At 41.7% G+C, this 23,201-nt stretch overlaps 2 long non-coding RNA genes across 2 annotated transcripts in view; one reads left to right on the forward strand and one right to left on the reverse strand.

The window, feature by feature from the left end:
- The window catches only part of LOC135361531 (uncharacterized), a 185,417-nt gene that overhangs the window by 106,408 nt on the left and 55,808 nt on the right, over positions 1–23,201 (forward strand). The window lies entirely within an intron of this gene.
- Positions 1–23,201, reverse strand: part of LOC129046504 (uncharacterized) — a 103,521-nt gene that overhangs the window by 35,241 nt on the left and 45,079 nt on the right. The window contains exons 3-5 of the long non-coding RNA XR_008507959.2: positions 22,343–22,438; positions 19,430–19,462; positions 16,700–16,753 (exon numbers count right to left, since the gene is read on the reverse strand). This is a non-coding gene — a long non-coding RNA (uncharacterized LOC129046504). The remainder of the gene's footprint in view (positions 1–16,699; positions 16,754–19,429; positions 19,463–22,342; positions 22,439–23,201) is intronic.

Below are 23,201 nucleotides of genomic sequence, written 5' to 3' on the forward strand. Positions count from 1 at the left end.
GTACCATAGACACCATGTGCTCAGTCACCAGGGTCACTTAGGTGCCCTGGGCACTGTAGTTTCCCAGCCACTGTCCACTCCCCATGAAGAAGAACATCAGGTGAGAATGGGAATGGTAGCCCACCCCAGCAAGAACAGGGGGATGCAAAATACACAGGCATGGGAAATCACTTCCATTCCTCCTGATGAGATAGAATCCAGAGTCTGTGGAGGCTGATCGGCAGATAGGAGGCAAGTCCCTCCCCTGTGGGAAATGGCGCATTGTCCCCCCAACCATCTAGCTGCTGACACTCCACTGGTACCCTCTCCTGACCTCGTGCATTCAGGTCCTGTGACTGAACAGATTACTTCCCCAATGTCAATCTCCCAACTCTAGTTTTTTGCTAGAGCTTTAGGCCCACATTTCACCTAAGTATGCAATGGACGTCTCAAATCCATTAGTGTCCCTCTCCACTTCTATTAGTGGGATCAACTATCTCCTACATACTGGACTGAAAATGATACCTTGACCTTCCAAGATGGGGATTGAATAGGCTCATACCCAGACCGCAGAGCCAGAGGCAATAGGGTCTCACTGTGCATGAGCAGTGGTGGAAGAGACTTCTTTACCTCAACCAGAGACACTTCTGCAACATGTCCCATAAGGACAGAGGCCTTCCCTCAAAGATCAGGTGGAGCAAAGATCAGAGGTGTCTTCGAGAACTAGAGTCCCATCCCATGAACATAGATGGTGTGTCCTCAGGGTTTCCCTGTACACAGACTGAATGAATTAGAAGTGACAAAATAAAGCAGAAGTGACTAAGTTAGCTTTAGGACATGAAACTGGATTTAAAGTTAAACCATCACACCCACCTTCTAGCTACTGAGAAGAAATGTTGGCTCCTAAGTTGAGTGAGTTCAATTATATAGAAAGAAAAAAAAAATTACTAAGGGTGACTGTAACTTTAAATCCACTCTCTGTAGATCCCCCCCAGGGTCCAGCACAAGTTAAGCAATTAAATATTTACTGAACAAAAGAATGCATCTTTGATTTTTAGATCTAGCCTTTCTTTCCTTGAAGTATTTTGTTACCTGCGAGCTCTTGCTTTCGGAGTCGTTATTTTTCCCCTCCGCTATTTAGAATTCTGAGCAGCACTTGACTTTCCAAGTGGAAAGTACATTCTACCCAGTGACCCAGTACTATGAACCAGTCAGCATTGTGCAAGCACTTACTTAAAGGATGGATCTGTGTGGGGCACTTCATTTCTCAACAGAAAAATTAGAATAACCCCAGGTGAATCGGGTCAAATGTGTCCTAAACGAGTTTACCAACAGAGAGTGGTAATGACAATCGCTTTCATTTATCCACCTTTTACGATGGGCCAAGCACTGTGCTAAGCCTTTCCCAGACTCTAATCTTCGCACAGCAAGAAAGAAGACCATATAATCCCCTTCTTTCCAGTAGAAAGGTTAATCACACAACGAAAAAGTGGCAGAGCTGGGATCTAAACATAGCTCAGTCTTCTCCCCAAGTGGGGTTCTTCCCACCATATAACTCAGCCCCCAGGGGGAATATTTTGTCATTCTATCAGCCCTTTTTGATATACACCTTGGTGGGATCCTTGCCAATGTTCCCAAAGTTCTCGAAAATGACATTTCCAACTCCAGCTCAGCAGAAGACACGTTTTCTGTAGTAGTTGACAAATGCTAAAAATAGAAATTGTAAGTCTGTATATCAGAAAGGGTAATGAAAGAAGGAGCCCTCCATACTCAAATAGAGGAACCCAATGGGGTTGCAGGGGGGGACACACATAGTTTTTTGTTCTCAAATTGGTTTCATAAACATTAAATTTACTCAACCAGAATGAACATGTCAAAATGAAGAAGTCTCCATACTGCAGATTTGGAAATTCAAGATGTCATTGAAAATTAAGATGTTTTTAAATGAAATAACTCTTCTAGTAAGTTATGTCTGAACATGACCACTGGAATTTCAGAATTGACTATAGGGAGATAAAAAATGTAAATGAGCTCTGCCTGGAGGATCCCAGGCTGCAGGGTTTTCTGGAAAGAGTGATAGGAAGTTGAATAGCTATGGTTTCATCCCAAGTAAATTAACCTTACATTAAGGGCCAAACTTCTTATTCATGCCAAAAAGTGCCCCCAGATGTTTCTATAACTCAGCCATTTCCAAAGAGTGGGATTTTACTTAGGAAAACAAAAAATGCTCTATAACATTTCGCCTTTGCCACACTTGGCTAGATTAATTAGCATGTTCTTCAACACTGCTTTTTTTAGATTGACAACTTTCTTTCCAAAACTGAGAAAAAGAACTATTACTTGAACATCCAGACCCTGCAGTGTTTCTGCACTCGATAACATTTATTGGCCTTTGAAATTCTCACCTCCATTTAGGGACAAGTTTAATTGGACCCTCGATCACTCAGTCTCTCTCACACCTTCTGTTCCAGAAGATTGAAGGGAGGCTGGGAATCCAGATTTCTTCATCAGGATGACTGGGAGGTGTTTGAAAGGGAAAGCCTGCTGTGCGTCCTTGGCTTCCCAAGTTCGGAGTTATAGCTTTAATTTGTAGACAGGTCTATGCAGCTGCTATAGCTACTCACTGATGCTGATGTCACTACATAGGATCAAAATTACTCCAGGGCCCTGGGAAGCCCTACACCCAGGGCCAAATAAGGTCAGGAAGAGAGCAAGGCAGAGCAAAAGAGGGGGAGAGGCAATGAATTCTTAGCTAATGCTGGGCCTCAAAGAGAAATCTTCAGATTGCAATATCAGCTGGATATGAGGGCTCTGGGATATCCTGTGATTCTGTTGAAGACAGAGCTTAGAGGCGGTAAGAGCTTTTCATCTGCCAGATCTCATATCATCACATGCATGGCCATCCCTTGTTTAATTGTCTTTACTCCCTACTAGAATCTTTTAAGGGCAGGGAATGGCTCTGTTTCCTTCACCAACACACCTCCAATCCATAACAGAGAATCCACTAAAGGGTAGGCATGATTTTTTTACTATCATGTCAACCAGTGATCTGCTTCTATCTTCTGGACAATATTCGTTCCTTCTACGAATATATATTAGGTTGCCCTCTGCATCAGTTGGATGAGGTTAAGGATACCTGAGTTCTAATGATTCAGGCTAGACCATTGCCAAGCTCCCATTGCAGAGCAAGTGGTCTGGGTTTGGAGTTCGTAGCCTCAGCTTTAAGATGCAGTGAGGCACAGGAAGAAACCATTAGATCCTGGGCAAGAAGGGTAGTACCACAAGGAGGAAAGAGGGTATAAGGGACAGACACCCAGGTGGTCCTAAGACTACCTCTACCTGGACTCTGCTCTGGTTTCCTGCCTGGATCTGAGTGTGGAAAGATGGTGGCCAACAAGTGCATTGGCTCCCTGGGTGAGGGGACTCTCCACAGGTGTTCAAAGTTCTTGATTGCAGGGCCAACGGAGAGCTGGTCCTTGGGGAGTTCTCTGAGCCCAACCAGCTGATTCCTTCTCATTACCCACAAGGTCAGCGTTGAGCAGACGGTTGCTCCTTGCATGTAACCCTTTGTTTGCCTTTGCACAGATAGTGAAGACCCCATTTAGTGAAGACCACCCTGATCCTGGGGCTACAAAGCCTTGGTACCATCTTATACCATCATTTATGACCTCGGTGGCTTTAGGAAAACTGCTCCTCTGAGCATCTTGCCTTCATTTGTACAATAGAGAGAATGACTTCTGCTCTTCCTTGCCTCCTAGGCTTCTTGAGGATAAAAAGACCCACAGAGATCTTAGAGAAAAGTGAAACGTAACATGGTGGCTAAGGGAGAGGAGAATGTAAAGAAAGTGGTTTCCCTCCTAATGTTCTTCTCAAAATGCAGTCCGTGATGAGAATAATAGAAACAGTGGTCTATAGCTGAATATATTCATTCAAAAAGATATAACCAATTTGTTTTGATTCAGCAAATTATTTTTTTATGATTTGTTTATTTATTTGAGAGAGAGAGAGAAAGCATGAGCAGGAGGGGCGGAGGGAGAGGGAGAGAGAATCTCAAGCAGACTCCACGCTGAGCGGGGTTGGGGGGGGGGCACGCTCAATATCACGACCCTGAGATCATGACCTGAGCCACAATCAAGAGTTGGACTCGTCACTGACTGTGCCACCCAGAAGCCCCACATTCAGCAAATTATTGATTACATTCCTGCACCATATATCTTAAACAGAGCCTCCCCTGCTGTTTGATGATGCTTTATTATTATACAACATTTTCCCAAGTGAGGAATTCGAGGGAATGGCTGGATATCAATAAAATCACTTAGAGTGATATAGAAGAGGAATTTGTAACTTCACAAGAAAACGGGTTCCTTAGTGGGCAGCAGGGACTTCTTTCTGCCCTGTCGGCTTTATCTTAAAACTATAAGGTTGTTTGTTGCACATGTATTTGGAAAATACAGCATAGGAGAGGAAACACGAAACCGAATCTTTTCAAAGCAATGGTACTCAAAACGTGGTCCTGGGGCTGTGCCTTCAATATCACCAGAGATCTGATCAGAAATGCAGATTCTCAGCCCAGCCCAAAGCTGTTGAGTCAGCAACTCTGGGGGTGGTTCCAGCAACCTGTGTATTAATGAGCTCTCCACGTGGTTCCAATGCATCACGCTGGAGAGCCTTCTGGATGCTGCTAAGATGCTTTACTCAAGGAAGCTGAAATTTTGAAAACTCAAATGTAGTGTGAAGCCAAATACCCAAAGATGGATGAAAAACAGGGTTTAATTCCTCCTCCTGTAACAGGGCAAAGTCTTTATAATTATTTGGAAGCATTTTACCCACAACCTCAAAAAAAACCATTTTGAGTATCAAAAGACTATTGTGGCTATATATTTCATGTGTCTTTAAAATCAATGTAGTACCAAAATCTCTGAATGGGAGCAGGGAAAGTATTTGTCTGAAAAGAAAGTGTCTTTTTTGCATCTCACCTTAATACCTAATTTAGAGATGGCCAAAGCGTTTTGATTTGAAGTGTCATATTCATATTATTAATGAAGAGGCAGAAATTGAGGGAAGTGATTTAGGAAAGATATGAACTTTATTGTTTCCACATTCTTTATTGAATAGTTACCTACTTCTGATGGTATTCTAATTTTCTTTTAAGATTTTTAAAATTTACTTGAGAGAGAGAGAGTGAGCAGAAGGAGGGGAAGAGGGAGAGGGAGAGAGAATCTCAAGCTGACTCCCTGCTGCTGAGCTCCGGGCTCAATCTCACAACCCTGAGATCATGACCTGAGCTGAAATCAACAGTCCTGATGCTTAACCAATGGAGCCACCCAGGTGCCCCTGTTTAAAAAAACAAAAACAAAACAAAACAAAACAAAAACACATTGTAAATAATCACTTCAAATCATAAACTTGTTGGCAATGGAAACACAAGTGATAAGCAGAACTTTTCCTAAAGTCTTAAATACAAATTTCAATAACTAACAACCCCCCCCACAATGGAAACATCAAAGAGGAAAAAAAAAAAAGGAAAAATCATGCTAAGTTCTCTGTATTTTCTTGCACTTTAAGAGCAGGATAAAGACTCTTTTAAATGAAACGCCTTCTCTTTATGTTAGTCTGTGGCTGCGAAGTCTCACCCAACACTAACCCTCAAGGATCAGCTGCCCTGGTTGCAGAAGTCAGAATGGGGTAAGGAAATGCTGCTTGGTTTCATTAGAACTTTCGGAAGCATTCATCCTGAAGTCCTTTTAGGCACCCACCAGGCTGTTTCATTGACTTATTAGAAACTTTTAGTGAGGACAACTTTTGTGATTTCTTTATATATCTCAATCCATTAATATGGCTCTTAACCCGACCGTGTTCACATTTAAGAACGCTTCACTAAATAGAAGCACAGGCAAAATCAACTGGTGTTAATACCTCTAATTCAACAGGTGCTAATATGAAAATAATGACAGCCACAAAGTAAACAGCTGGTGCTGTGCCTGCTCCCCACCACCCCCCGACCCCTTAATGTGAACATGAACAGATCTGTACTATGTATAGATTCATATCTAATCAGATGGGGTCTATATGAAACTGTCCGTTTGAGCATCTGCAAACACTCACTCACAGTCTTGGATTATAAATTCTGTCTCTTCGCATTTCCTAATTTCCATTCACCGTTTTTTAAATCATATCAATCTGTCTTGAAAATGATGGCATAGATGGCTAGGGAGTGAAGAGTGAAGAATTCAGCATGTTTGGATGTTAATTTAACTGAATAGTGACCAGGGGTTCTGATGTAGAGCCCCATGAGTTGGCTCTGGCTGAGGACGGATTCCATAAAGACCCTGAAATACAATTTTGTCTTCCATTCCAACCACCAAATTTTTATTGCTCATCTATGATAGGCAACACTATATTGCTTTCTGTCTTTACTAATGCATATAAACAAGTCATCACCGGGGATATGAAAAGGGCCAATTAGTTTAGCCCCTAGCTGGACTTAATTGAGAAATTAACAGAGAACTACAGATTCAACTGAGAAAATTGATACAAGAAATTCTTTTTTGTATGGCATCTGAGAAATGAAAGCCTACTGCTGACCTGTGTCTTCTGTCAGTTAGCACTTTCTGTCTCACATAAGGCAGGATGAGATTGTAAGCTATCCTAAGAATTTGATATGTCTTCCCATTTAAGGGGGGATGGAGATAACATCATGCACTGAACTGACCAGTTGTTTCTTCCAATTGACGGAAATAATCAGGTGTTCTGGTATCTTATTATCTGAATTGTCCAGGCAACGTGGTCAAACCACTAGACTTAGAAAGCCAACCTCACTTGCTCAAAACAGCATTTTTCCCGTTAACACATGTGTTTTTTTAATTGAAATATATTTGACATATAACACTGTGTAAATTTAAGGTGTACAACATGTTAATTTGATACATTTACATATTTTAATATGATTTCTATTGTAGCAATAATTAGCACCTCTATCACATTACATAATTTCTTTTTAGTGGTTGGAATAATTAAGTTCTAGTCTCTTAGCAAGTTTGAGGATTATAATACAGTACTGTCTATTCACTATACTCCGCATTAGATCTCTAGGACATATTTGCTACTCATTTCAAGTTTGTACTCTTGAAGAACATCTGTCCTATCCCTCCACCCCGAATCCTCTGGTAACCACTGTTTTACTCTGTTTTTATGGTTTGGCTTTCTTAGATTCCACATCTAAGTGATATGATACAGTATTTGTCTTTTTCTGTCTGCTTTATCTCACTTGGCACAATGTCCTCAAGGTCCAATGATGTAGTTGCAAATGGAAGGATTTCCTTCTTTCTCATGGCTGAATAACATTCCATTGTGTGTATATATACCACATCTTCTTTATCCATTCATCTATTCATGGGCACTAAGGCTGTTTCCATATGTTGGCTATTGTGAATAATACTGCACTAAACATGGGAGTGTGTAATTCTCTTCTATTAATATCCTGTTTAAAATAATTTAAACATTTGGGGGCGCCTGGGTGGCTCAGTCATTAAGCGTCTGCCTTCGGCTCAGGTCATGATCCCAGGGTCCTGGGATCGAGCCCCGCATCGGGCTCCCTGCTCGGCGGGAAGCCTGCTTCTCCCTCTCCACTCCCCCTGCTTGTGTTCCCTCTCTCGCTGTATCTCTCTCTGTCAAATAAATAAAAATCTTAAAAAAAAACAAAATAAAACAAAATAAAATAATTTAAACATTTGATAAATTTTTCATCCAAAATAAATAAATATGCCTTTGTACAACAATAAAGTCATGAAAACTTAACAATAACCTAGATGCCAAGATGCAGGAGTAGTTAAATAAAATAGTAACCATATTCACTTTAATGATTACAACATACTTGACATGGAAAGATATCTGGGTTATATTTATTTTTTTTAAAGATTTTATTTATTTGACAGAGAGAGATACAGCGAGAGGAGGAACACAAGCAGGGGGAGTGGGAGAGGAAGAAGCAGGCTTCCCGCTGAGCAGGGAACCCGATGTGGGGCTCAATCCCAGGACCCTGGGATCATGACCTGAGCCAAAGGCAGACGCTTAATGACTGAGCCACCCAGGCGCCCCTCTGGGTTATATTTAAATTAAAAAGTAGATTACATATTTCAATACTAATACAGTAACTTTTTAAAAAATATATGTATAGTATATTTATACATGTTCTCTAAAATATTAGAAGAGATCATTCATGACTGTTAGAATCATATTTCTTTAGTTCATATTTTTCTTTTTATTCACTTTATTTTTGTAATAATTCTTCACCAATTATGTATGGTTGTATAATAAGAATAAACCAGTACATATTAGTTTTATATTTTTAATGAGGTACATTTCTTAGCACATGATTGCAGAAAAGTCTAAATCTTTTGGCTAAACCAAAGAAAATATCATCACAAGTGGTCATTATATGGGTGTTTTATTTTTCAGGAAGCAAGTTCTATGAGTGAGAAACTCCCCATATATTTCGTAGAGTTCACTATATGTTGTCCTCCCATTGTTTATAGCTTCTCTTTCTAGTCACTAAAAAGATACTGTAATTCCTAGAGTGTTTTCCTCATTGCTTCTTGTGTTCTTTTAATGGAATATCAGAATTTCTGCCTGTGGAATTATACTACCACACAGGGGAAAGGTCATTTTCAATTTGTGAATAGGGTTAAGTCCTAAATGTGTTACTAAGTTGATGGCTTTGATCTCAGAATGCATTTTCCCATAAAGACCATGATCCACTATTGTTCTGTTCCAAGACCCATAAACCATATATCCTTGGAGATTATCATTGTTCCAGTGGGGAATGATCAATCAAAGCTTCGCCGGCATGTGTAATGGGTGTTCAGAGAATTGTGTTGGGTAGCCAGAATTGAGGGACTTCTCTCCTACATTTTTCTCCTCTGTTTCTAATAAGCATTTGGGAGAGTGGCCTCCTGGTCCCAGGTAGGAATCACCAAACTGTGCAGAGTATAGGCAGGAGAGGGAACAGTGAGAAGGAGGAGGTTTCATGGGAGGGTGTCATCAGAGATGAGCTCTCTAGGCCAAGGACAGGGCTGTGAGGGTCACAGTGAAGCTCTCAGAGCTGGGCCTCAAGGACACGTCTTGATCTGGGATCTAAAGCTAAGAGGGATTCCCCTCCACAAGTGGGGAACATGAAGCTTTAGCTTCCTGAGGCCCACCATAAAGTGAACTGCAGCCATCCGGTACTTTTACTCTCCCAACCTGAACTTAGCACACAGCCCTTCTCTGATTTTCTTAGGATTATCACTGCTCACAAAACAGGAGTAATGTTCACAACCACAACAGTAATAATAATGTCCAACTGTACTTACCTACAGTTTTATGGATTACAAAATATTTTGTAGACACAAGCTCATTTGCTGTGGAAACTCATAGGAATTAATGTAAGCTCCCTGGTTTTCCTTATTAGTTTTAGGAAAGACAAAGTTACAGATATATGAAACATAAATCTTGTTTCAATCCTCTCTGTCTTTTTTTTTTTTTTTTTTTGAGAGAGAGAGAGAGAGAGCACGCATGTGCGCGAGTTGGAGGCGGCAGCGGGGGGCAGAGGAAGAGGGAGAGAGAGAATCTTAAGCAGGCTCCATGCTGAGTGCAGAGCCTGACACAGGGCTCAATCTCACGACCCTGAGATCATGACTTGACCCAAAATCAAGAGTCAGATACTTAACCGACTGAGCCACCCAGGCGCCCTCATCCCCTGTATCTTAATGGTCCATTTCCATGGCAAATCCTTTTCAGGCGTGACTTGGCATTTTATCCAAAGACATGGAGCTCTTATAGAGCACACAGGAACAGGAAGAGAAAAGACACCAAGGATATTTCTTTGATGCCTCTTGAGCTGGGGTTAGACGGGAGATTGACGGGGTGGAAAGGAATAGTCCCAGAAGTCAGCTTCCCCCTTCCCCTGGGATGGACTTTCCCAAATTACAGATCTAATGGAAGGGCCAGGGGAAGAAGGAAAGTAGAAGTGAAGGTCATTTGACCCTCTGGCTGGTAGACCTTTGTCCAGGTGGCCTTTCAGTCTATAAAGGAATATGGAAATTTTGTATAGAATGGAATGTGTTTGTGGTGCTAAGTCACTATGGGACAGCCTGTAGAACATTTTGCAGGTATCTCCTTGGCGTTAACCAGAAGTAACTCCTCGATGCATAGAGTCCTGCCAGTGCATAATGACTGACCTTAGGCTCTGTTTTGTATCCAGGGTGCTAGTCCCTTTTTAATAACACAAAATGCATGTTATTTGAGATCACAAATTTGCTCTTATCATTTACTGATACCCTATATGATGATAGTACTCCTAGCACTTAAAGAATCAGGGTAGATCTATACATGCTTTAAGAAATGGAACTCCAGGGATGCCTGGGTGGTTCAGCTGGTTAAGTGTCTGCCTTGGCCTCAGGTCATGATCCCAGGGTCCTGGGATCAGGTCCCACATCGGGCTCCTTGCTCAGCCGGGACCCTGCTTCTCCCTCTACCTGCCACTCCCCCTGCTTGTGCTCTCTCTCTCTCTCTCTCTCTCTCTCTGACAAATTAATAAATAAAATCTTAAAAAAAAAAAAAAGAAAAAGAAATGGAACTCCAAACCTTCCGTGCGTGCATACAGGTATACATTCATGAGCATTCAGAGGTGCTTCACTCAGGAAAGACAACAGGGGTATTTGTGGAAGGTGTACAGCAAAGATGGAAAACTAAGTCAGAAAACTAGATTGGAATGTTTCACATTTCTACCTCTTCGTGCTTATTTGAGTAAATATTAAATGTTAAAAGATGTGTGCCACATTGGTAACATCTAAAATATTGGAAAACAAATAAATAAATACAAATATAAATATAATATATATGTGTGTGTGTATATATATATATGTATATATATATATATATATATATGTATAGATATAGATATAAATTCACTTGAACTATTCTAGACCAGCTTCTCAAGGTGCAGTCAGAATTGCCCACAGGGCTCGTGAACAATATCTGGGCTCCACTTCAAACCAGAGTTTCATGGTTTCCAAAATCCGTATTATTTACAAATACCCTGAGTAAACTCATTGTGCACCAAAATTGGAGAAGTACCGATTCTATCATTATCAAAAATTTATAGCAGAGACAACCAACCCTCTACCATCCACTGTACAGATATTCTTTTGTTTATATTGTGAAATTTTAGCTGACTATCCCAGGCATGCCAACTGACACTTCTTTGCTTCGATTATCTTTTTTTTTTAAATCTATGTGTGAAAAAGATATGTTCTTTGGAAATGAATGATGTAAATTCCTTATTCTTTACATTTTAAATTATAAATCATTTCAAATGTGCAGAAACCTATTGATAAGAATATTGTAAACACTTCTATACCAACCTCGGTGAATTTCTATATATGAAATTGTATTTTGTCACTAAGTTAAAATAAAATGGTAAAATCCTTAGGTGTATTGACGCCCTCAATAATGTGCCATGGTACTTAAAATCTGACAGGTGTCAAGGTAATGTACATATGTATATGTATATATACAATATATATACATATTATACAATATATCATATGAATACAGAGCCATCGTTTTTTAAAGGTTTATTGATTTTTTTTTTTTTTTAGAGAGAGAGAGAGCAGGGGGAGGGGTAGAGGGAGAGAGAGAATATCTCAAGCAGACTTCCTGCTGAGCGAGGAGCCCAACGTGGGGCTCGATCCCACGACCCTGAGATCATGACCTGAACTGAAATCAAGAGTCCGACACTTAACCGACTGAGCCACCCAGGTGCCCCTACAGAGCCATCTTATTAAGAATTCTTTAATGAGGGCGCTTGGGTGGCTCAGTCGTTAAGCGTCTGCCTTCAGCTCAGGTCATGATCCCGGGGTCCTGGGATCAAGTCCCACATCGGGCTCCCTCCTCGGGGGGAAGCCTGCTTCTCCCTCTCCCGCTCCCGCTGCTTGTGTTCCCTCTCTCGCTGTGTCTCTGTCTGTCAAATAAATAAATAAAATCTTTAAAAAAAAAAAAAAGAATTCTTTAATGACACTCCTGAATCCTTTAATTTTCATTGAGAGACCACCCAGTTAGACACATATATGAAAATACAGCTGAGTATGTATACTTAGTTACAGTTGCTGATGCTACACATTTTCCGATTGTATGAATAATGGAAAATAGATAACCGGGAAGGAAGGGAAGGAGAGGAGAATGAAATCAAGCTCTAGTGGGAGGTGTCCAGTGTGGAGACTTTGATGACCAAGCACTAGTCAAAACACCAAAAGCACCAACCTTCCAGAATTTTATTTCTTTGAGTTTCCCACTGGGCCCATACAACCAGGCATGGATCACTTCCATGAGTATCTGAACTTGGCACCTCACACAGTTTGGATTGTTTTCTCCAGTTTTCCTGAAGACACGGTCCCCAAAACATGTGTTTTAAAAGTAATATTAATGATAACTTAGGGTTTTATGCTGACCTGGAGTTGAACAGCTTCCTGTCATAGGCAGCACAACCCAAGACAGTGTCTTTATGATTTTATTTATCTATTCTTTATTTATTTGAAACAAAGAGAGAACACAAACCGGAGGGAGGGAGAGGCAGAGAATCTCAAGCAGACTCCCCACTGAGCACGGAACCTGATGCGGTGCTCGATCTCATGACCCTGAGGTCATGACCTGAGCCGAAATCAAGAGTCAGACACTTAATCTGCTGAGCCACCCAGGCACCCCTGGGCCGTGTCTTTAATCACCATTTTCACTGGGCTCCCTTGGTTTCTCACCAGTTACAAAGGTGGAATCATCCTGATTATCTGCTAGTTAACAATTTGGACAGAGAAGGCATGGCAGATCCTGATGGAACATTTGGAAGGACAGATCCATTAGCATGATGGAATGCTAAAGCCAGATGTTGGGCAAAAACAAATGCTGCTTGTAAACTTACCCAACATCTGATACACAAAATAATACTATGATTTATTTATACAGCACTTACTACATATTAGGTCCTGTAACATTCATTATATGCACTATTAGGAATTCTCATCATAACCTGGGTAATCAGATAGCATCACCCCAAAGTTAACAATCAGAAAGCTAGGGTCCAGATGAATTGGAGAAGGTGCCCACATTCACAGAGTGGAGAATCCAGTATTCAAATCCAGATCCACTTGTCACAGAAGGCTTTGAACTTTCCTCAATATGTCACTCTTTCTTATAGAAAATATTTAGCACTTAGAAGCCATTTTCCTTAGCAATCAACCTAAAATCTCTGCCCCAACTCAGCTACTCCTCCTCTCATTGTTTTGCAAATTGGTTAGGGAGTATCTGCAATACCTCTTCTTTTCTATTATGCTCTATAAATTATTTCATCAAATTTTTATTGAGCCCCTATCATATGCCACATCATGTCCTTAGAGTTGGCTGTGGTCCACCAGTTTATGAATCCCAATTTCTTGGGGAATTTCATACTCTATCTGCTCCATTCATCAAAAATGTAGATGGGCTGTCATTATTGAACAACTCTTTTGCAACTAGAGGGTCACAGCCTCCTGTTAAAGATATCATTTCTGCGGTTTGCAAGTAACATTTGTTTTTAAAGGAAATAGAATACAATAAGAACTATCTGTGTGCACTAAAGGAAACATTACAATGACAATTTTTGTTTGTTACATACGCATTCCCGCATCCTCAAGTGTGCATTGCAATATAAAATGTATTTCTTAATTTGGGTGTCAGCCAAAATACTTTGAAAAACATTTCTCTACACTAAAGGCTCTTGGGAGCAGAGAGGAGGTCTCTCATTTTTCTGTCTCCAATTGAGCACATTATTACCTCTAATTTTGGGAGAAAGTTCATAGCTTGTTGACTCTGAATACCGACTGAGAATTGCAAATGATGTTCTGACGTTCTTAATGTGATTGTCTATCCCTTCATTTATCAATGCATTATCGGACAGTGGGCTGTCTGGATAGCATAATTCAGTGACTTTTTGTAAAGGAAAAAAAAATCTTTCATTAGTAATGCACTCATTTATTCTTTTCCAAAACACTTTTCATCATGTGGACACGGACTTAGCACCTTGAATGTTAATTATCCACTTAGCTGATACTAGATATTCCTGTGAGGAAAATATATTTGATGCGTAAGTCTGGGAGAGAAAAAAATTCAGAAGCATATATTTTCAGTATAATTTCTGCAAGGCCAGTTTTGGAAGGTCACATGGGACAGGAAACTCTAGGTCAAACCCTAGATTTGTTGCCCCATCTCATGATTATACCCAATTTCCATGAGTCTACTACACCGTTAGTTGGTTAAATTATTTGTGGACATGAATCTCTGTTTTCCAGGACCTGGGGGTTGAGGATCTGGAAAGATGTTAGTCAAAAGGTACAAACTGCCAGCTATAAAATGAATAAGTTCTGGGATGGTGACTATAATTAACAATACTGTATTATATACTTGAAATTTAAGAGAGTAGATCTTATATGTTATCACCACACACACACACACACACACAAATCATAATTATGTAGAGGATGAGGGTGTTTACTAATCTTATTGTGGGATCATTTTGCAATGTATATATGTGTCAAATCACCACATTACATACTTGAAACTTACAAATGTTATACATCAATAATATCTCAATGAAGGTGGAAAAAATTTCATCAAATAAACTCCTAAAGGATAGATTAAAAAAAATGAATCTCTGAATTACGTCAAATCGTAATTTTGTAACACAGACACAAGAATAGGATGGAAAATATGAAAAGTACACCCATCTTCCACAATGCATATCCACGGGATTTTATTGTCAAGCTCACACAGATGTTGAGTGGAGACTGGGTCCAAAGTCCAAAAAAACTCTGGATTGTTTGGAGTTGGGATAAAAGGGGAGAAGATTTTGGAAGTGAGAAAGGAAACCAAAGTTTCAAGAGGGAATTGGTGCCAGAAATTGGGCCATTACTACTCCCCAGTGCCAAAGGCAGAATGGTAAAGTTTAGATAAGGGATAAAAATTCACATCTCTTCTGGGTGAGGAGACATCCCCTCAGTGCTGGATAAATTAAAAATCAACTTTGTTTTTGCCTGCTACAAAATGTTTTGGCCCAGAATGGAATCAGTGTGGATGAAAAAAAAAGGGGCCAAATATTCAATTCATTTGGAACTACTTGCATCCTTCCTATGGAGAGAGCCTGGGCTTGCTTGGGTTGGTCAACACTCAACATTTTCTTTTGACTTCCCACTTTTTTTTTTTTTTTTATGAGAAATGTCTGCAAGTCTCAATTTAGGAGTATCCATGGGTTACAAATTGTTGGATTGGAATCTGTGATCAGAAAGGAAAACCTGGCTTTTGAGTTGCATGAACTGAGTCCTTTCCAACATTATGATTACCTGCAACACTAAATTTGGAATTAGAAGTGTGATGAGACTGATGGCAGAAAGACCAGGAAAAGTACATCGATTTGTTCTGAAATCTTACAGGATTATGTACGTGAAATGACCTATATAAGTGCAGAATTTTCAGGTTGAAAATAGCTATTGCCAAAAGCCCTAATAATGCCCCAGCTGATTCTGCCCCATCTACTCCTGAGCATTCATTGAAACACAAGGAGAAATCCGAGGAGGTGAGCTGAGGAAAATCCCCTATATCCAAGAGGCACCCCTCCCTTTGTTTCCCCATAGGGTTTCATCCAAGGTATTAAAATGGTTGTTTCACATGTCATCCCCTTATCCCAGCCTCAGTGACATAAAAGAGAGCTGGAAGAGATAAAGATTTATCAGTATCAATTACCCAGACATTTCTGTTCATGAGTTTATGACTCATTGAATGAGCTATCTTCTACATGGTGACTATGGGGGAATGCTTGATATCATGTATTGTCCTTTTGCCTAGCCACCTGGTCTCACATTAACTGAATCCAAAATAGTGGCGCAAAGAAAAATCTGGTCACCTCTATCTCCAAGACATTATAAAACAAGACATGGTATATACACAAGAGGATGATCTGAAATGTTAATTCTACACAAAAATTCATTTTGCGGTCAGAAAAAATGTTCTTCTGTAATCAAAGTCCTGCTGATAACTCTTCCCTGGATTGCAGACACTGTCAACATTGGAAAAGCATCCAACCATTCACTTAAAATTGTGCTCTGTGAGTCCTTGCTAAGATCCCACTATCACCAAGCAATGGCAGCTCTCCAAAATCAATCTCAGATACCTGGATGATTCTCACCAAAATTTGGTCTCAAGGTTACAACACACCAGGTGCTCAGCCCCTGACCCCTCTGGGGGCCCTCCCGGGTTCACTTTGGCCTCTGATGAGTTAATATGTGCAAAAGACCATGCATGCTTGGGTAATTTACTTATTAAAAACATTAAAAGCTTTTGGCTCTTTGACATCCAAAGAGAAAGCAAAGCAATCGAGTGACTCCTGACCCTAGCTTATCAGATGACGGGCATCATGCTGTCAAGGCCTCATCACTGACCATGTGAGGAAGGCCACATTTTATAGGTGTTTACAACAGTTTAAGGTTCATGCTGCCAAGCTGTGTCAACACCAGGCCACACAGGGCCACCAGCCCCATGAGTGAGGCCAAGCATAAAAAGAAAACCAATGGACAGAAATCCTTATCTAATGAAAGATCACATCTTATTTTTTTTCCCCACAAACTTTTAAAATCACCCAAACAGAGGAAAGCAACCTTACCTTGCAAATTTCCCTCCATGGTCATTGGTCGTTCAGCATCCATTGATTCAAGTACTGAAATATTACAGAAGGTGTCAGCGAGCCAGATCTCCATGAGAACGTGGCCCCAACTTTGTGCTGAAACAACAAGCAATTTTTTTTAGCCATCGTGTTCTAAGAGCAAAAACCATCACCTGCTCGGCAGGCTTTTGGACTAGACTTGGGCGGGGGGGGGTGGCGTGCCTGCATTAATATAATACTTCATGGTGTTAGCCCTTCATAGGTTCTGTGGGCGTTTGTGGGTGTGTGTTTGTGTGTGTGAGCACCTGCTCGCATGCCTACATGTCATGTGCATCTAAGTTGTGGGCAAGAGTGATACGATAGCCCCCATATAATCGCTCTCTGTCTGGAGTCAGTAAGTCTGGATTTAACACTGAAAGAAAAAAAAACAAAACATTATTTGGTCATTTCAGAAATCACCGTATCTGAAGCGCATTGGAACACGCTGGTGGATGAAGAGGGATTTTTGTGTACCTGAAATGTCTCATGTCCCGTGCCCGCATTTATATTTGGGTACTTTGCAAGGGGTCTGAGAGTAGCTGTGGGAATGCCACGTGCCCAAATAACTGGGAAGCACCTGATTGTGGGAGTGTATTCTTTTGACCATTCAACTTTCTCTCTCCTAGTTCCCATTTTAAAAGAGTTATCACTTGCTCACAAGATCTTTTGTATAAATGGCATATCTCTAAAGTCAAGTCTTCGGGCTGATAGCCAGCTAAATTCCACAATTGATACATTCATCTCAAAACTCAAATAATTTGGACTTGAATTGTCATTGGTTTTGCACTCTTATGAGGGCTAACTCAAAAGGAAATGACTTGGTATTACAAATTTGGTTTTATGTACACACACAGAGTAGCAAATTCACTCACACTATACTTGAATGGGCGGTGAAAAAAAAAAATGGCTGCTTTAATTGCCATAAGTCATCTAAGCCTTCTTCAAGAACCTGGGGCGCCTGGGTGGCTCAGTCAGTTAAGCGTCTGCTTTCGGCTCAGGTCATGATCCCAGGGTCCTGGGATTGAGCCCTGTGTCGGGCTCCCTGCTCAGTGGGGAGTCTTTCTCTCCCTCTGCCCCCTCCGAAGCTCATGATCTCTCTCTCTCTCAAATGAATAAATAAGAAATCTTAAAAAAAAAAAAAATTTTTTTTCTTCCCCCACCTCTTCTGCCCTCTCCTCTCCCACACACCCAGCATACTGGATCATATGGGAAGAGAAAGAAGGTGACCCTGCCAAGTTTCATGGTGAGAGCCCATCTCCACTTGAAAGTCATTGCTTTCTGGTAACTAAGCTTCTCTCAGATAAATGCTCAATCTTATGGGTTTCTCCCTGTTCCTTCTGGAGATGGTGTCTGTGTATGAGGAGGCTCTCTGGCTTCGAGACAGTGGGAAGATGGCAGACCAGATTCACAGAGGAACTCTGGGCACACCTGGAGTCTGATGAGGACTGGCAGGTCTGGCCGCATGCCTAGACATCTTTTCATGTGTCAGTCCTCTGGTCTCATAGAATCCATGCACCATTGTGTCTTCATTCTGACTCTAGACCTCTGTTAGCTCATAGTGCGACCCAATACATATCCTCAGGGAGGACTGTGGGAAATTCTGAGACCCGACAGGCCACAGGCTGAACGTGGAAGTAGTGAAGGCTCAGGTACATCTATCAAACCCAGATGCCACCACGTGGCTCCAGCACCCAACAAGGCCTTTCTAAGCAGAATGAGATTTCCCAGATTATGCCAAGGAAGTAGGCAAGGCTTCTCCCCTTGACCACCCAAAAAATATCTGATCATTTCTAATATCCAGATCTGTTCACCCTATTCCTTTCCCCCAGTATTGATTCACCAGAATTCTAGCTTTATACATGACTTCCCTGAATAAGACTCACATTTTCCACCTTCCCTTACATCTAGGTGGGCAAATGACCAAGTTCTGGCTAATGAGATATAAGTGAAATGTCAAACTTGGGGAAGTATCCTTAAAGTTAGGGAGTGCCGTCTTCTTTATCCTTTTTTGTCTTTACTGGCTGGGATGTAGATGAGATGGGTAGAGCTAGAGCAGCTATCTTGGACCATGAGGCAGCCTTGGAATGGAGATTATGGTAGAGTCAAACGAGAAGTGGAACCTGAGTCCCTTATACTGGAGAGTGCCATCTCATCATTGAACTGCCCTCTTCCAGACAACTGCACCAGAGAGAAATATGTTTCCTCTTCCTCTTTCTGACTTGCAAAGACATCCCTTCGGAAAAGTGAAGCCCCATGGCTCAGCTTTTTTGATGGAAGCGGGGGCCTTCCTCTGGATTAAATAGATGATCTTCTCTCCCAAGCTTGGCTCCAAATAAGTTAACAAGAATTTAAAGGAATTTCAAATTTTTTTTCTTCCCACAAAGCCTAACTTGCTGCAGATGCAACACAATCCTATGTCTGATTTTAGAAGCTGAGTATTGTGTCCCTCTTTCTTTCTGCAGTTCCATTAGAATAATCTTACTCCTCCTTAGGCAACTAAGTAATTTGGACAAGATAGGCAGTGGTGGTTTGTGGGAAGGGAAATGGGAAATCATGCACTAAGGAAAAGGGAAAAGAAAGGACATAAAGGACATGCCATCTCCATTTAAATATTCATATATGTGTAGACACATGCACACATATGCATATATATGTGTGGGTTTGTGCATATATATATATACACACACATACCTTATGTGATTGAGTAATTCCTGTCCCACTGACCTGTAAGCACAAATGAGGTAATATTAACTTTATTTCTTCAAGTTCAAAACTCCTCCTAGCCAACCTAGAGCCTCAAGAATCTCTCTCTCCATCAAATATGCCTCTCCAAACTTATTCCCGGGCAGGGTCTTGCTGGCCTAAAGCCTTAGCCAACCAGTCCAAGAGACACCACTTCTGGGCAGCCCCTTGCCATGATGCACACTGGAGGCACCGAGAAAGGGGCTGGATCAAAGCTCTCGCTGTCCCTGTGCTGGGCCCCTTTGCCAGGTACACAGATTTCACAACTGTGCATGGTAGCCGGCTACCCCAAAGCCACTCACCGCTCCACCTTGAAGCCAGCACTGCTGCCCTTAGAGAGAGGGGCTCCTCCCTCTCTTGGGTTCCCCTCCTTGGGTTCCCACACCTGTCAAATGCTTGAGATGAGTCAGTCCCTCAATCATGACTGTGTGGCTCTTAGTCACTCTGTAGATGGTCCAGAAATGGAGAGTGTCTCCATTCTTGGGTGCCTGGTCACTTGGGCTCCAAAGCAGCACTGCTTGAACCCAAAAGTTATTACAACACTCACAAAGATTCCCAATGAATTTCTCTCTCCGTCCTGGCGATGAGACTTCAACCAACCATTCATCCTACTGTCCCCCATTCTCCATCCAAGGAGCCAAGCACAAAATCTCAGCTCCTGTGTGCTGCCATCTTGCACACCCCTCCCATCTTGTCCTGCATGAGGCTCCCCCAAGTTCCCAGGCTGTAGCCTGGCCTTCCATCATCAGCTTAAATGCACCATGTTCCCTCCAACCATGGGCCCTCAGCATGAGCTGTCCCCGATGCCTAAAACCTGGCACCCCGCATCACACTAAAATCTTTGAGTGCATGGGCCCTGGTCCTCCTTCAGATCTCAGTTCAAATATAACTTGCTCAGGGCAGCCTTCCCCATCCATGACACCCTTCCCTCTATCACCTATCAGGATGACCCACTATACATTCAGTTGCCCTAATTTCTTTTTATTTTTTTTAAAGATTTATTTATTTATTTGAGAGAGAGAGAGTGCGCATGCGCACGTGGTGAGAGGAGGGGCAGAGGGAGAGAGAGAATCCCAAAGCAGACTCCTGACTGGACAGGGAGCTGGATTCAGGGCTTGATCCCAGGACCCTGAGATCATGACCTGAGCTGAAATCAAGAGCTGGCCGCTTAACCGACTGAGCCACCCAGGCGCCCCTAATTTCTCTTTTTAATGCTTCACACATACAATTCTCTTATATTCCTGCATGCTAGATCCTGGGCATACACAGACTCGAGAGTAGCATGATGATCTTGCATTCTGGACCTCACTTCACCCCTTGGAGACAGGCCCTAGATCGCCTCATCCTCACACTGCAGTTGGGATGATACAACATCAGGGAAATTGTGGATAAATGCGCAATGAATTCCTCCCAAGCATAAGGCACTGAAGAATTTGGACACATAGGCTAAATCTTCTGATATAAGTTTACATCAAGTGACATAGTCTTAATAATTTAAAGAAAGAGAAAAGAATATACCTTAGAAAATCACAGTTTCGGAATGTTTCCTTTGACATATCCAGATTGACACCTAGAGGAATGTCTAAACACTTGCTTAATTCATTTCTCTAAACTAGTGTAACAGTGAGTGTTGGCTGGATTATCCATTATTAGGAAGACGCCCATGTTGATTCAACTTTCTGGTTCGAATGCCGCCCCTCACCTTTCCAAAGCAAGCCATAGATCTTACTCTGAATGCCAGTTCTCAGGACTTTGGTTGGCCTCTCCCTAATCTTTTCTGGGATATAAGCAGAGGTGTACAGGAGCTGGTCTGAACAGACCCCAAGAGCCCATGTGTGCCTCTCTTCTCAAATCTGCTTCCAGGGCGCCGCACAAGGGAGCTCAAAACTGGCTATGGCGGGAGTATTATGGAAATCAGCCAACACCATGAAAGAGCTTTTGTTCCAAAGAGCTGGTCGTTAAACATTTACCAGCACACCATTGGAGGAAAGAAAAGCCATAACCCAAGGAAGAATCATGTTTTTAAATGAGTTAATTTAGGGCCACTTGGCCCTGATTATATCTCCTCTGTATAATAAGTATAAATACCTATGTATTGCTACTTATCTACCATGTTATTTTTAAACCTTGCCTGTGTTTCTTGGGTGAAACTCCGAAGCCACAGTAAGATGAAATAGAAAAGCAAGATTAAACAGAGCCTCCAATGTAGACATTTCTCACTAAACTCAGAGTTGTTCACCCACTCTGACCCCACTGATACCGATTATGGGACTTGTCGGCATCTTTTTCCTGTTTGGTTAAAAAGGAAAAGTGAATGGTTTGTTCCACTTGAAGATGATGGTCAGAAACAGTACAGGATGGGGCACCTGGGTGGCTCCATCGTCTGGCTCGGGATTTCGGTTCAGGTTGTGATCTCGGAGTCGTGAGGTCAAGCCCCGCGTTGGGCTCTATGCTGAGTGTGGATCCTGCTTAAGATTCTCTCTCTCCCTCTGCCCCTCCCCTCCTTTCTCTCTCTCTCTCTAAAAAAAAAAGAAAGAAAGAACGACAGGAAGTCAGAAAGAAAAGGAAGGAAGGAAGGAAGGAAAGAAAGAAAGAAGGAAGGGAGGAAAGAAGGAAGGGAGGAAAGAAGGAAGGGAGGGAGGGAGGGAGGGAGGGAGGGAGGGAGGGAGGGTGGGAGCGAGGAAAGAAGAGAGCGAGGGAGGAAGGAAGGAAGGAAGGAAGGAAGGAAGGAAGGAAGGAAGGAAGGAAGGAAGGAAGGAAGGAAGGAAGGAAAGAAGGAAGGAAGGGAGGGAGGGATTGAGGGGAAATAGTACAGGAAAAAGGAGGTGGAGGGGTAATTACTGAGACATCCAGGACACTTACCACGTCTAACCATGGATCTTCCACCCTGTTCCTCTTAGCCCAGGCTTGTTCCGATGACAGTTCTGATCTCTGCTCACTCCGACTCTTCTTTTCATCCTATTAAGAACCAGAGTTGTTTCATAATAAAGAGTTTTAAAACTAAACGTTAAAAGTTACGGAGAGAAGTCAGAAAGCGCGCTGAAATAAATGACAAATTCTGTGAATAATCTAATAGTTTTGGAAATAAAGATTCCTTACATTCATTTAACTAGCCAAGGCCCACATTTCCCTTCCTCTTCTCTCCGGCTTTGGAATAAAACAACTCTAAATTTAAACTTACACCAAATCATATAAATTCTCCATCTGGAGCCCAATTTTGATAATATGTCCTTTGGGATCGATCTCCCTCTCCGTCTTTACTTAAGTGAATTTATAAATTCATAATGCAGTCTTCTGGTTCTTTGAAAGGAGAAGATTAACACGAGATAGCAAATGTCCTCAGTGGCTTTAAATATACCCATGCTCCTAAGCATATAGGAGCATTTGGGGGCTATAAGAAACAGACAAAATGCAGTGTGACCTCAGGACAGAGGGGAAGGAGGCTGATTTCAAAGATTTGGACCCAACAGAGACGGAGCTAACACTTACATGATATTTATGGTGTGTCAAACAGTGTTCCAAGCACTTTACCTGTATTGACACATTTAATCCCACCAAGATCCTGAGAAGTAATAATTGTTATTATCCCTACTTAAGAGTTGGAAAAAACAGGGCAAAAAGAGGTGAGGTAACTTTCTGGCGAGCACATACGGGTAAGTAACCAAGCTGGGATTTGAACCCAGCATTCTGCCTTACCCCTGCCCTATCTCCCCAAACATAT

This window comes from Mirounga angustirostris, unplaced genomic scaffold (assembly GCF_029215605.1).
Source record: "Mirounga angustirostris isolate CCGP_5_RB_7025 unplaced genomic scaffold, mMirAng1.0.hap1 SCAF_9, whole genome shotgun sequence".
Classification (NCBI taxonomy): Eukaryota; Metazoa; Chordata; class Mammalia; order Carnivora; family Phocidae; genus Mirounga; species Mirounga angustirostris.